The sequence below is a fragment of the Procambarus clarkii genome, chromosome 25, assembly GCF_040958095.1.
Source record: "Procambarus clarkii isolate CNS0578487 chromosome 25, FALCON_Pclarkii_2.0, whole genome shotgun sequence".
Taxonomy (NCBI): Eukaryota; Metazoa; Arthropoda; class Malacostraca; order Decapoda; family Cambaridae; genus Procambarus; species Procambarus clarkii.
Genome location: NC_091174.1, coordinates 9,336,881 through 9,353,125, shown reverse-complemented (window position 1 = coordinate 9,353,125; position 16,245 = coordinate 9,336,881). Strand labels below are relative to the sequence as shown.

Here is a 16,245-nt window from a genome sequence, read left to right as displayed (position 1 = left end):
ATTTGCTAAATAGGGCTTTGAGGGACAAGACAAGAAGGCTTTGTAGGAAGACTTATACTCACGGCTTTATAAAACGACTAAACAGGGCTTTGTAAGAAAACTACTACATAGGGCTTTGTAGGAAGACAACTATACAGCTTCGTAGGAAGACTACACAAGACATTGTAGGAAGACTTGACTATGCAAGGCTTTGTAGGTACACTTAACTACACTTGACTTTGTAGGAAGACTTGACTACACAGCGCTTTGAGACTTAGACTAATGCAGGGCTTTGAGACTTAGACTAATGCAGGGCTTTGTAGGAAGACTTGACTAATGCAGGGCTTTGGAGGAAGACTTGACTAATGCAGGGCTTTGGTGGAAGACTTAGACTAATGCAGGGCTTTGGAGGAAGATTTAGACTAATGCAGGGCTTTGGAAGAAGACTTGACTAATGCACGGCTTTGGAGGAAGACTTGGCTAATGCGGGGCTCTGGAGGAAGACTTGGCTAATGCACGGCTTTGGAGGAAGCCTTGACTAATGCAGGGCTTTGTAGGAAGACTTGACTAATGCAGGGCTTTGGAGGAAGACTTGACTAATGCAGGGCTTTGTAGGAAGACTTGACTAATGCAGGGCTTTGTAGGAAGACTTGAGTAATGCAGGGCTTTGTAGGAAAACTACTAATGCACAGCATTGTAGGAAGACTTGACCAATACAGGGCTTTGTAGGAAGACTTGACTAATACGGGGCTTTGTAGGAAGACTTGACTAATACAGGGCTTTGTAGGAAGACTTGACTAATACATAGCTTTGTAGGAAGACTTGACTATTTCGGGGCTTTATAGGAAGACTTGGCTAATACAGGGCTTTGTAGGAAGACTTGACTAATGCAAGGCTTTGTAGGAAGGCTTGACTAATACAGGGCTTTGTAGGAAGACTTGACTAATACAGGGCTTTGTAGGAAGACTTGACTAATGCAAGGCTTTGTAGGAAGACTTGACTAATTCGGGGCTTTATAGGAAGACTTGACTAATACAGGGCTTTGTAGGAAGACTTGACTAATGCAAGGCTTTGTAGGAAGGCTTGACTAATACAGGGCTTTGTAGGAAGACTACTAATGCACAGCATTGTAGGAAGACTTGACCAATACGGGGCTTTGTAGGAAGACTTGACTAATACATAGCTTTGTAGGAAGACTTGACTAATTCGGGGCTTTATAGGAAGACTTGACTAATACAGGGCTTTGTAGGAAGACTTGACTAATGCAAGGCTTTGTAGGAAGGCTTGACTAATACAGGGCTTTGTAGGAAGACTTGACTAATACAGGGCTTTGTAGGAAGACTTGACTAATGCAAGGCTTTGTAGGAAGACTTGACTAATACAGGGCTTTGTAGGAAGACTTGACTAATACAGGGCTTTGTAGGAAAACTCGACTAATACAGGGTTTTGTAGGAAGATTGACTAATACAGGGCTTTGCAGGAAGACTTGACTAATACAGGGCTTTGTAGGAAAACTTGACTAATACAGGGCTTTGTAGGAAGACTTGACTAATAAGGGGCTTTGTAGGAAGACTTTACCAATTCAGGGCTGTGTGGGAAGACTTGACTAATATGGGGCTTTGTAGGAAGACTTGACCAATACAGGGCTTTGTAGGAAGACCAATACATGGCTTTGTAGGAAGACTTGACCAATACAGGGCTTTGTAGGAAGACTTTACTAATACAGGGCTTTGTAGGAAGATGACCAATACAGGGCTTTGTAGGAAGACTTGACTAATACAGGGCTTTGTAGGAAGACTTTACTAATACGGGGCTTTGTAGGAAGACTTGACCAATACAGGGCTTTGTAGGAAGACCAATACATGGCTTTGTAGGAAGACTTGACCAATACAGGGCTTTGTAGGAAGACTTGATGAATACAGGGCTTTGTAGGAAGACTTGACTAATACAGGGCTTTGTAGGAAGACTTGACTAATATAGGGCTTTGTAGGAAGACTTGACTAATACAGAGCTTTGTAGGAAGACGACCAATACAGGGCTTTGTAGGAAGACTTGACTAATACAGGGCTTTGTAGGAAGACTTTACTAATACAGGGCTTTGTAGGAAGATGACCAATACAGGGCTTTGTAGGAAGACTTGACTAATACAGGGCTTTGTAGGAAGACCTTACTAATACGGGGCTTTGTAGGAAGACGACCAATACAGGGCTTTGTAGGAAGACCAATACATGGCTTTGTAGGAAGACTTGACCAATACAGGGCTTTGTAGGAAGACTTGACTAATACAGGGCTTTGTAGGAAGACTTGACTAATATAGGGCTTTGTAGGAAGACTTGACTAATACAGGGCTTTGTAGGAAGATGACCAATACAGGGCTTTGTAAGAAGACTTGACTAATACAGGGCTTTGTAGGAAGACTAGACTAATACAAGGTTTTGTAGGACGACTTGACTAATACAGGGCTTTGTCGGAAGACTACACAAAACACTGCAGGTAGACTTTACTACTCAGGGCTTCGACTTATTCACTCAGGACTTTGTAGCAAGACTTACTCACACAGAGTTTTGTAGGAAGACTTATACAGCTTTGGAGGAAGACTTATACAGCTTTGGAGGAAGACTTACTCTCACAGGGCTTTGGAGGAAGACTTACTCACAAAGGACTTTGTAGGAAGACTTACCTACTCAGGGCTTTGGAGGAAGACTTACTCACAAAGGGCTTTGTAGGAAGACTTACTCACACAGGGCTTTGTAGGAAGACTTACTCACTCAGGGCTTTGGAGGAAGACTTACACAGGGCTTTGGAGGAAGACTTACTCACTCGGGGCTTTGGAGGAAGACTTACTCACACAGGGCTTTGGAGGAAGACTTACTCACACGGGGCTTTGGAGGAAGACTTACTCACACAGGGCTTTGTAGGAAGACTTACTCACACAGAGTTTTGTAGGAAGACTTATACAGCTTTGGAGGAAGACTTATACAGCTTTGGAGGAAGACTTACTCACACAGGGCTTTGGAGGAAGACTTACTCACACAGGGCTTTGGAGGAAGACTTACTCACACAGGGCTTTGGAGGAAGACTTACTCACACAGGGCTTTGTAGGAAGACTTACTCACATGGGGCTTTGTAGAAAGACGACTATACAAGACTTTGTAGGAAGACTTTTTTATCTTTATTTAATAAAATACAATATAAATCATATATACATAAATTTTACAAGGCAATACTACATTACATATGCAGTAGTATCATTCTCAGTAAACAAGTGTTTCATATTATTACAGAGCATCAACTTTAAACCCCTAAATGTTATATTTATTTTTCTTTAAATGATTTACAATTTTAGAGATTATATTTACATTAATTTGGGGAAATTATTACATTTATATATTTTATATAATTCTCAGTAAACCAATTTTCCATATCACCGAGCATGAGCCGTAAACCCCAAATGTTATACTTGATCCTGCCTCGCAAGAACTTCAATATTTTGTCTACTGAGTAACCCTCCTGCCTGCCTATCCACACACAGTAACCCTCCTGCCTGCCTATCCACACACAGTAACCCTCCTGCCTGACTATCCACACACAGTAACCCTCCTGCCTGCCTATCCACACACAGTAACCCTGCAGCCTGCCTATCCACACACAGTAACCCTCCTGCCTGACTATCCACACACAGTAACCCTCCTGCCTGCCTATCCACACACAGTAACCCTGCAGCCTGCCTATCCACACACAGTAACCCTCCTGCCTGCCTATCCACTCACAAAAAATGTAATCAGAAAGTAGCATAATTATCGTATTCTTAATTTTCTTGCATTTAATGTCAATATGCAACATTAAAAAACCCTAACTCTTCTCTAATATTTTTTTGGTCCACATAAAAATCCAGTTTACAAGAACAACTTTATGCTTACAGAAATAAAATATATGCATATTCTCAAACTTGACTAATACAGGGCTTTGTAGGAAGACTTAAATATGCAGGGTTTTAAAAGGAAGATTTGACTACACAGGACTTAGTACTGGTAATGGCTTCAAACAGCCTCCACTTACAGGATATTCATGCCCGTGTCACCTCTGGGGTGGCTTAATCATCATCAATCAATTACACAGGGCTTGTAGGACGATGACTATGGCTATTGATACACATGAATAAAGATCTAAAACTATGAAATCACTTAGATAATACAGTGCGGTTTTGACAGACTGAATAAGTTCTTTGGGACACAAAAAAAGATAATAACAATTCTACTGGAAAACAAAACGATGGTAAAAATTCTATTGAACAATAAAAAAGATGACAAAAATTCTATTTATTTGGGGAAAAAAAAGATGATAAAAAATCTTTGGAAAACTCAAAGAAATGGTAAGGTTAATCCCCAGCATCAAAGACCTTCGTTATTGTACACAATATTGTACACTTAAAGGCTGTACTTTACGTGTAAGGATAATGTTCTAAATACGTTAATGTAGTTAGCGTTGTGGTACATGGTCAGGATATGTGCAAGGCGAACACGGAATACTTAGGTAGGATTTTTGGGTATATTATGGCACTTTATCCCGAGAGGTACAATTGCTATACTGTTTATACTTTCTGTTCTTCACTGGAAGAGTTCCAATAGCATTACCGATAAGGTTTAACAGCATTCAAATACACTTCATTCCCTGTGGTAATTAGCAAATCTTCTATATTCAAGAATTTTCCACGTCATTGATACCTTTGTGAATACTTGGAAGAGGCTTATCACTACCATTCTCCCCAATGAAACGAAAAGCTGCTCCAGTTTCGGCATAAACTATCATACTGTACACTCTATTAAGTTCCACTACCTTGTGTTGGTTCCGGGGATCAACATCCCCGCGGCCCGGCCTTTGGCCAGGCTTCCTGGTTGGTAGCCTGGTCAATCAGGCTTTAACAACCCATATTTACAACTACTATAACTCATTTTGTACGTTATGGGCCTTAACGTACAAGTTACAAAGTACTGTGCAAAGAAGCGACTTTCCATATCATCACCGAGCATGAGCCGTAAACCCCAAATGTTATACTTGATCCTGCCTCGCAAGAACTTCAATATTTTGTCTACTGAGTAACCCTCCTGCCTGCCTATCCACACACAGTAACCCTCCTGTGTGGAATATTAACATATTCACGTTTTCTGTGCACTGGTAGGTTAGGTTAGGTGGGTTGCTTGGCTTAGAACATTTTTGGTTAGGCTAGCACTGTTTTATAGGTTGTGGTAAATCTAGAGAGAAAGAGGGCTGGTTAGACGCAACTGCTCGCAGTCTGACATATGAATCTTGTTTGATCACGTTGGAAAGCATTGGGCCCTTGATATAGATAGAACTCAGCTGCTCGCAGTCTGACATATGAATCTTGTTTGATCACGTTGCAAAGCCTTGGGCCCTTGATATAGATAGAACTCGATCATACCAGCTGCATCACTGCTTTTCAACGGTTCTATTTTGCACTTCCTGCCATGCCTCCTTGTTTCATTTGGAGTTATATCCTTGTGCAAATTAGGAATCAGTCCCTCTAATATTTCCCAAGTGTAAACTGTTATGTATCTCTCCCGCCTGCGTGGTAGAGAATACAGATTTAAAAATGTTAAGTGGTCCCAATAATTTAGATGTCTTATTAATCACAAGAACCTGAAGAATATTGTGAAATTAACCACAAGAACCTGAAGAATGTTATGAAATTAACCACAAGAACTTGAAGAATATTGTGAAATTAACCACAAGAACCTGAAGAATATTGTGAAATTAACCACAAGAACCTGAAGAATATTGTGAAATTAACCACAAGAACCTGAAGAATATTGTGAAATTAACCACAAGAACCTGAAGAATATTGTGAAATTAACCACAAGAACCTGAAGAATATTGTGAAATTAACCACAAGAACCTGAAGAATATTGTGAAATTAACCACAAGAACCTGAAGAATATTGTGAAATTAACCACAAGAACCTGAAGAATATTGTGAAATTAACCACAAGAACCTGAAGAATATTGTGAAATTAACCACAAGAACCTGAAGAATATTGTGAAATTAACCACAAGAACCTGAAGAATATTGTAAAATTAACCACAAGAAGAGTGCAGAGCTTTATTCTACATTTAGTTCTAATTTGTTGAGCATACTGAGGCCGTGTGAGACAACCAGAGAACAACACTATGATTAGCAGAGGCCTTCAACTATTTCAACTTTCTAGCAGCAAATATAATACACCTGTATGTACTTTGTTCATTATAAACGTGTTTAAGCATTATAATTCCTTAATAGTTCATTGTGTCGGGGAGGGGACAGGTAGCCAGAAAGGAAGGAAATTATCAGAAGAAAGCGCCAAGTCATTGCGACTATATAGCACTGGGCAAGGATGAGGATATGGATTAGGGATGGGACGGGAGGGAGGAATGGTGCCCAACGACTTGGACGGTCGGGGATTGAACGTCGACCTGCATGAGGCGAGACCGTCGCTCTACCGTCCAGCCCAAGTAGTTGGACTAGTGTATTCATATACGTTAGGCTTATATTGAGGTCACATCCCCCCCCCCCCCCCAAAAAAATGCCACCCTATAACAAGCTGACTAACTGTACTACCATGAGCCGCTATCTATTATCATATTAGATTAAGATATTTCTCATTGTGACCTCTTTTTAGACATTTATATTAATATTATATAAAGAATATCAAGGTATACCTTAATAAAGTCTTGGTATATACATTTGTATTTATTTCTGTTGTTGAGGGGCGACGACACATTTTTATTACTTCATATTACAAAAATATTATTTAGAATGCGATAAAATCACTTCACATTATACTGCAAGTGGCATCACTCGATTTCTTCGTTATATCAGTATTATATTAGCTAAATTTATGTATACAAATTTCTCATACCTTCTTAAAGCAGTATTGTATATAGTATTATATTACTCAAGCTAAGGATATGCTACGTTCGCATTACAACTCATCGGTATCATCACCTAATCTAAAACAGTACTTAGCATACTTGAACGTGGGAACTAATGATGTAGGACCCGTATATAGTCTCCTGTTGTTTGTGTCGCGGGAGTCTAGGAGCCTTGCCAGGACCTGAGGAGGAACTTCCTCACCAGTCACAGGTAAACACCTCCTCCACCACACCCATACTATAACACTGTTGGGCCGCCACACTATAACAACACAGCCACACCATAAGACGTGTGCTGCCACACCATAAGACGTGTGCTGCCACACCCTCACAACACAGCCACACCATAAGACGTGTGCTGCCACACCCTCACAACACAGCCACACCATAACACGTGTGCCGCCACACCCCTCATAACAGCCACACCATAACACATGTGCTGCCACACCATAACACTGTTGTGCAGCCTTTGACACATCTCTAAGTAGTTACAAGCTGTCCGTAGATGTTTTCTACGATTAAATCATTGACATTTTATGCCTTTTATAGATGACAATATTTTGATGACCAATTATGTGTATACAACGAGTTAGTAATGTGTACTTGTAATATTTTGCTATGCTTTGTCGCTAATCATTGTAGTTTACGATGATATTGGCAGTGGCAACGTAAAGAATATTTTCCGTAGTGTTACTGGTAATTGTAATAATAATAATTTATTTAGGAAAAGTACATACTACATACATAGTTGCAGAGTTACAGTACAAACATTCTGTTTGATTTAAAGATAGAGGTAGTACATACAATACCTAAAGCCACTAGTACGCATAGCGTTTCGGGCAATGGTATTGTGTGATAAGACCGACCAATATACAGCCAACCAAGGGCCTCCACTACTGTAATTGTCACATCACAGTTGGTGATGAAATTTGAATTACAGTATGCTCTTCCATTCAATGGTCTAATAAATGTTGTGATACACACTTAGAAGGGTACCCGGCTGTGCTCGGGTCTCTCTCCAGCCCCCCCCTTTCCCGACGCTCCCCTCGGAAAAGTCCCCCCCACTCTCATCTCTCTCTATCTCTCCCCCCCCCCCTGTATTTCCATCTTCCCAGTACTATCTTCATGTTTATCTATCTTCATGTCTACTATCTTATGTCTTCACCTTCCATTCTAACATTTAATATGCTAAATGAATCTTAGTGAAGATCAACCAGGCTGTGATTCATACGTCAGGCTGCGCGCAGCTGCGTCTAACAGCCTGGTTGAACAGTCCAGCAATCGAGGCCTGGTCGAGGACCGGCCCGCGGGGACGCTGAGCCCTGAAATCATCGCAAGGTAACTGCAAGGCGGATGAATTTTATATTTAGAATTCATGGTAAGGGGGGGGCCGGGAATCGATCCCGACCACCTTATAGACTGCTGTAAGTCTGACCATTCACCCTGCAAAGTTTCGTGAGGCTAGCCTTAAACGTCTGGCTGCCTACCTTGGACACACAAACGGTCAGGCATTCTATTTTATATATGTCGTACCTAATAGGCCGAGTTGTCTAAGGAACGTGAGTTTTCCTGAAACTAAAATAGTTTTTCTTATAGAATGATAAAGCTTTCCATTATGTATGATTTTCAGTGTTTTGAGTTCAAACATCCAAATTTGATCAAACCTAACCTATCCTGACATAGATTAGGTAGGTTAGGAAAGAATGGTGCCCAACCATTTGGACAGTCGGAGACTGAGCACCGACCTGCATGAACCAAGACCGTCGCTCCACCGTCCAGATATTTCATAAAATCCACTGGCACAGAAAGCCAATGATAAATATAATCATCTTTTGTACAGTTTATGTACAATATCACATGAGACGTGTGGGTGCAGAGAGCAACACGCACACAGCGGCCACCGTCATGGCGAGCCGCAGCGTCCCTGGCACCTCCTCCAACACTGCCACTCCAACGCTTCACTCAAGAGTAATCCTCCGATACTTTACTCTAGATTACTTCCCTCACGTAACCACTTAAAGAGGACTCCCTGCTACATCTAGAACACCATTTGAGCAGCACTCGGTCAAGACCAGAGCACTTCATCACCAACACTACCCAGGCTCCCAGTGGCTCCTGCCAACACTCGTCGTCATGGTGCAGGTGTGGCGGCGAGGACCCTCCCTGGCGAAGTACAGGCGTCCACCGCTGACGGAGTTGTCCACGGGCGTGGGTAGTCTGCAGCTATACTTTGGTCTCATGAGGCTTCACTATGCTGAAATCAGATGGTGTCGCTCAAGGGGGAACACTAGGGGAATATCAGGTAGCGTCACTGAAGGAAATAACATGTAGCGTCACTGAAAGGAATATCAGGTATCGTCACTAAAGGGAGTATCAGGTAGCATCACTGAAGGGATTACAGTGTAGCGTTAAATTACCAAGTAGCGTCAATGAATGAAACCAGGTATTCGATTCAGTTACATGCTAACTTCAATTTTCCAAATAAAATTATCCAAACACGATTAATTTCTTAAGAAATTGTAAAGCATTCTTGGAGCATCGCATTAAGTGATGGGGAGCAAGGAACCGATGGAGAATCAACCACTGTCAAATTTTGTTACACCTCATGATTCAACTATCTGACAAAGGTATTGAAGAAAATAAAAAGACACGAAAATTGCCTCTTCATACTGTAACATTAAATCAGGAGAGTTAAAACTTTATTTAGTATAATTATAATAGAAATGTTAGTTTCATTTATTATCATAAAGTAGTGTCTCGTTATCAGTCAGCTGGCAATATTCCGCCTCATTGTCATATCTGTAGAGTTTGAACTCTTATTTTTTTATGATAAGCTTATTATATCATTGTTCTCTGACAAGGACAGAATCAAATGTACTGTGTCACCTAAACGTCAATTTAAAGTTCTTGTGAGCACACTAGGCTTGCCTTCACGTACGCTATTATCAAGACTCGTGTCAACATGGGACTAGTTCACTAGTGCGCTTACCTGAGACTTGGCTGAGACTTGAGACTAAGTCTCTTACTTGAGACTTACCTGTCGGTGACTACAGGGTAACGAGATCTAGCTTTTTTATCCCCCGCCTCCTAGCCGGTTATACCTGACGTGCTAATAAACCTCTACAACATTAACTCTTTCATCGTACCTTTTCTTAAAGTTGTGGATGAAACCTCTGCGACTTTAGCAACCTCTTCCTTCAATGCATTCCACTTACTGTCCACCTGTACAGGGAATGAGAACTTCCTGACATCTCGATCTCAACTGCGTGTCCAGCTTCCACTCTCCTACGTCTTGTAGGGCAAGTGTAACTTGAAAGCCTCTGTGTTTAGATTCTTAAATAACGTTCTTATGTTTGCTAACTTCCCACATGCTGCTGATGTTATCCTGTTCACGGAGTTTCTGGTGTTAGTATTGGGATTATATCTATTCCCAGGTATTTTCCCCTTATTCTTTCTTGTAATTTCCTTCACCTTAGATATAGTTACAAGGCTCCTGTCTCTCTTACCCATTTTCATTACTTTATACTTGTTTGGATTGAATTTCAGCAGCCATTTATTCTGCGCGTATAATTTACCGAACCAGCGTAAGCGTAGCTTGATTTCCTATTTTTTTGTTAACCGGAAGACTAAAAAAAACAACGTTTCCGGTCCCGGTGTGGCTCAGAACGTTCTCTGTGCTTCAGAGCAGAAGCCCGGACGCTGTGATGCTCGTGTTAACCTATAACATAGAACTGGAATTTTCCATCCTATTCGATACATAAATGTAAGTTTTCGAGATACCCATCCCTTCAGGATATAGTTCTAGTTCAAGTATGTTTAATGAGACAAGAAAAACTACATCTCAAAGGGATAGAGTAGCTTAGGCTATTTCTTCCCCCCCCCCTCCCATTCCCCGCCTTCAGGATATAATTCTCGGATCTCAATTCTTATTTTGTTTTCTTTAATTAATTAATATATACAATATAAATCATATCAACGAAATTGAAATTGAAATAAATTTATTGAGGTAAAATACACACAAAGGGATGAGGTAGCTCAGGCTATTTTCAGCCCGTTCAGTACATCGTGTTAATACATACATAGACACACATCACAAACAAATCTCAACCAAGGTTTATGATATAGTGCAGGGTACGTGATGTATTCCTGCACGCTTCGTTTAAGCTTTTGCCGCTGCCCAAAAATACATTCTGAGGGTCATCCTTGAAAATCGTCGAGTTTTGGCCAAAAGTCAGGACCCAAGCCTGAAGAGGTGATTATTGCCAACACCGCGGCATGTCTGCCACTTTTATTATCTTCATTCTGCCTTTTCATTTAAATTCTTGAATATCAACATCGTCAGGTCTTGACAATTTAATGTATTTCGCACTTATCCCACACTTATATTTCCGCAGGGGATTTATATAAATATTTACAGATAGATATTTTGTTTTATGCTAGGAGGTAAACGTTACACTAGGGGGTAAATTTGTGTTGCACTAGGGGGCAAACGTGTTATACTAGGAGATTAACATGTATTACACTAGGGGACTAAACATCCCATGGGGCTGAGGTCATTCAGCTAACGCTCAGATCTGTCTTTTTTTTAATGTAAGCAAAAATTCACTGTGAACATGTGACAGTTCTGGTATTTTGGACCAAGTGAGTGAATGCTCCATCTCAGCTATGTGTTTCGTATTGATGACCTAAATTGAATCTCTGAAGCAAAACAAGGTTATACCGGCTGTCTCTAAAGACGTATAGGGATATTTTTTTCATGTCAACTTTATTAAAAGAAAGATTGCCAGGACACCTACATATGCGGCTGGGTCATAAGGCCAAGGCGCCTTATTTATTGTTAGACACTGTGGTCTTTCCTAAAGCTAAGTAAGGATAGAGAAGGAAGGGCAAACATGTGCCTACCGAGCTGTTGAAGAAACATTGGAGTGTATGGGTGTATAGAAGTGCCTGTACAAGCGATACCATTATGCACTGACGTCACACTGTCACGTGCTCTTTGTTTACATGGCCATTTTGAGTCAACGTCCTTGGATGAGCGAGTTGTGAATGAGCCAAATCGATGGTTCTAGTGTGGATTATAATTATATCACATTGACACAATTGTTAACGGTTGACATCATCTTCAAATCGCAATAGGGAAATGGTAAATCTAATTAAAACGTCTCGAGATAACGGCAATTGGGACCTACTTTGTCCTCAGTGCAGCGGCCTCGCTAGAGGTCATGGCAGTCTGCTCACAACCAAGAGGCCCCGGGTTCGATCTCAGGGTAGAACGAGGCGTTCGAGCGCGCTTCCTTACATCTCATGCTCCTGTTCAACAAACAGTAAGTAGATTACCTAGGATTTCAGCAACTATTGTGGATTGCATTCTTGGGAAGGTCAGTCGTTGGCCTAGAAGTATCTTGTTGTCCCCGACAATGAGAAATCAGACAGTTGGGGAAACCAGATCCCAGATTTTTCCCATTGGACATATTTGCTCACATGGCTAGCCTGTATTCAGCAAGAGACCTACCTACCTACCTGCTTGCTAGGCTTGCAGCATATAACTTGCCCAGTGAATGCGGAAGAATGATATATAAAAATATCCCCGGGAAGGAAAACTAGTTTATGGCACACCATGGTGGATTGGAGACTGCACGTAGGGACCATAATTAAATGTAAATTTCCGAAATCTTCACGTTTCTTAATGTACTGTTATAATTGTTGTCATTTTGCTTTGGACACAGTTTATTGGGGAGCACCACTCCTGTTAGTGAACATACCCCTCCGTAGCAGCCTGTTAGTGAACATACCCCTCCGTAGCAGCATGTACAATACCCTCAATAGGAAGAAAACCCGCTGAGTTGTTCATCCTGTCACTTGTACCCAGACAGCCGGGTCTCACTTAACTGTCTCAAGTGAACAGACGTCAAGCAAGGGATTAACCATCTTATAACCCTCAAGTTCACGTTACCAAGAGGGAAATACTGCACAGTATTCGAATTGTATTACTATTAGAAAATCCAAATAATATTAACTGCAGTAGTAAATAAAATAGACATAATTTAATATACAGGTATATATAAACCATGGGAGTTGGATAGGTGAGTGAGAGAGAGAGAGAGAGAGAGAGAGAGAGAGAGAGAGAGAGAGAGAGAGAGAGAGAGAGAGAGAGAGAGAGGAAGGAAGGAAGGAAGGAAGGAAGGAAGGAAGGGGTGGAACAGAGGGATGGGTGAGCGGCGTTCAGTAAGGTTAGATGCTGACACTATAATAATATTATTGTTACTACTACTACTAGTAGTAGTACTACTATATATGTAGTAGTACATATATAGTAGTAATACTTATGTTAGTACATAGTAGAATACAGAAATATAGAGCGGCCTACTTTTGAAAAAAGGAAAAATTAGTGTTTTCCTTAGTGCAAATAAAATGATAGTCACAAAAATATATGTTGATAAATATATTGTTCTGGCTGTAAAGAGTGATATTTAGGATGCAAAGGACTTTAAAGGATTTCTTTAGAGACTTTCAGTCAATTTCTTAGAAAATATTGACGTTCTTGCGAGGTAGGATAATAAAGATATCGACGACATAGCTAGGTAACGATAACAAAACTAGTTAGCAATAGTTAAGGAAGCATTTGTTACATCGTTTTTTTTTAATAATAATATACACTATAAAGATCATATTTACCTCAATTTACAAGGGGAAAATACTACATTTATATATAGTTTATATAATTGTCAGTAAACCCATTTTTCATATCATCACCGAGCATGAGCCGTAAGCCACAAATGTTATACTGTACTTGATCCTGCCTCGCAAGATCCTCAGTACTACATATGTCAATATTTAAATGAGGCAAAAGATTTCCCACTCTATACTTACCGTTATTATTTCAGCATTATAACATGATAACAAAGTTAACAATGCATTTGGCCTATTGGTCCATGTGAAGCTTGTCCCGTTTGCTCCTGTTTTAATTTAAGTGTTTTTTTTTAATGAAGAACAGTAAACAGTAAACAGTTCCTACAGTATACTGCTTCAAGCTAAAGCCCTCCCCCCAAAAAAAAGAAATTCCTGTTTTTATAAGGCATGTGAAGTCACAATAAGGATTTGGGATGGGACGGGAGGGGGGGGGGAAGGAATGGTTCCCAATCACTTGGACGGTCGGGGATTGAACGCCGACCTGCATGAAGCGAGACCGTCGCTCTGAATATTAGGGAAACAATACGTGTGTGACCAGGTTAATGACATAGAGAACAATATGTATATATTTATGTAAGAATATAGTTATAATTTTAGCTTGGATTAAAGAAACTATCAAAGTCTTATGTGGTAAAGAAAAAGTGGAATTCGTTAAGTCTTTAATGTTCAACACTGAAGTGAAATTCAGAGAAGTTAAGAATACAATAATTATATTAGTTTTCGGCTACATATTTTGTATATTGGTAGAAAGGAGAGAGAGATGTTCAGTTGAAGCAACATTACAGCATAATGAAATAAAAAATTATAATTAACTGTGAACAATGTCATGTTTAAATGAACAAATCCATCACATGGATTTGTTTATTTATTCAAATCCATGCTCTCGGACGTAGGTTCGAATCCTCGTCACGGCCCTTTGATGTATCACGCTATTGTGATTTCTGTGTTTAATGTAATGTTTCCCTTGTAAATATAATATATAAATGAGCACGTACTGCTTATAATTTTTAGTCAAGAAAACAAAATAATGCTCACTCATTCATGTTGTAATTCATTTTGAACACTTGCCAAGTTATCTGTGTGTGATGTTGCTTGGTAGACGATCTCGCCTATGTACAAGCACACTACCCTCTTGTCAGACCAAGGGTATATGTCTCGAGCCACACTGTGTTAGGCTTTTTCTTGTTGATGGCGTTGAGATGAGGCTGTCGTTGTCACACACACATTCTCTCACGACTCTAGAGACATTCCTTTAGACTTTCAGGGGAATCTTGCAGCCAGCTCTTACGCCCCGCTCTGGTAATTCTGAGTCCAAGTGGCAGTAGTCTACTTCGTTGCCAAAGCTGGAGCAAAAATAGCATGTGGGGGGGTATTTGATAGTCTAGTGAGAGCGTGTGTGTGTGTGTGTGTATGAGGCAAGCCGTGGCAATGAAAATATAAGGTTTGTCTCTGTGTGTGTGTACTCACCTATTTTGTGCTTGCGGGGGTTGAGCCTGGCTCTTTGGTCCCGCCTCTCAACCGTCAATCAACAGTCAATGTGTGTTGACTGGTGTATGGTGTATGGGGCAAACCTTTGAACCTTTTCCAGTTTAGTCTTATGCTTAACTAGATATGGACTCAATGCTGGAGCCGCATACTCCAGGATTAGTCTGACATATTCTGAAAGATTCCTTACACAAGTTTCTAAAGGCCGTTCTTATGTTAGCCAACCTGGCATATACTTCTGATGTTATCCTCTTGATATGAGCTTCAGGAGACAAGTCTGGTGGCGTGATATCAACCCCCAGGTCGTTCTCTCTCTCTGACTCTTGAAGTATTTCATCTCCCAAATGATACCTTGTATCTGGTCTCCTGCTCCCTACACCTATCTTCATTACATTGTGTGTGTGTGTGTGTGTGTGTGTGTACTCACCTAGTTGTACTCACCTAGTTGTGTTTGCGGGGGTTGAGCTCTGGCTTTTTGGTCCCGCCTCTCAACCGTCAATCAACAGGTGTACAGATTCATGAGCCTATCGGGCTCTGTCATATCTACACTTGAAACTGTGTATGGAGTCAGCCTCCACCACATCACTTCCTAATGCATTCCATTTGTGTGTGTGTGTGTGTGTGTGTGTGTGTGTGTGTGTGTGTGTGTGTGTGTGTGTGTGTGTGTGTGTGTGTGTGTGTGTGTGTGTGTGTGTGTGTGCGCGCGCGCGCGTGTGTTAGCGTGCTGGTCTGGTCCCGGGTAGAGGGCCGCGCGGGTCGGGTGAACGCACTGTTGTATGACGCTACAGTTTAGTGATGCGTGCGTACTCGCATAAATGTGCTTGCAGATCCGTCCATGAGCTAGCTCCCGAGCCCCGCCTTAGTAGCTGTAGGTTGTCTAATGCAGTCACACGCAATCATGTTTTGTGTCTTGTCATTTGACTTTTGAAACTGTTGCACAGTTCAGCTATTTTTCCCCAGTCACCTAGTGCTTTCAATTTGCTCACTACCTTTACACTAAAGCAGTTCTTTGCAGCGCTTCTGTGCCTCGCAAACCCATACATACCTCTCCGTCTTATCAACTCGCTCTAGAAATTTTTAAATTCGCTATTATGTCTCCTCTCCTCCGTCTGTCTCTTCATAACAACTTCCTTAGCCATGTCTGATAGCTCAATCATCCCTTCAG

The 16,245-nt window shown here is 41.0% G+C and overlaps 1 protein-coding gene across 1 annotated transcript in view; it reads left to right on the top strand.

The window, feature by feature from the left end:
* LOC123756470 (piwi-like protein Siwi) overlaps positions 1-16,245 on the top strand; it is a 148,853-nt gene that overhangs the window by 10,281 nt on the left and 122,327 nt on the right. The window lies entirely within an intron of this gene.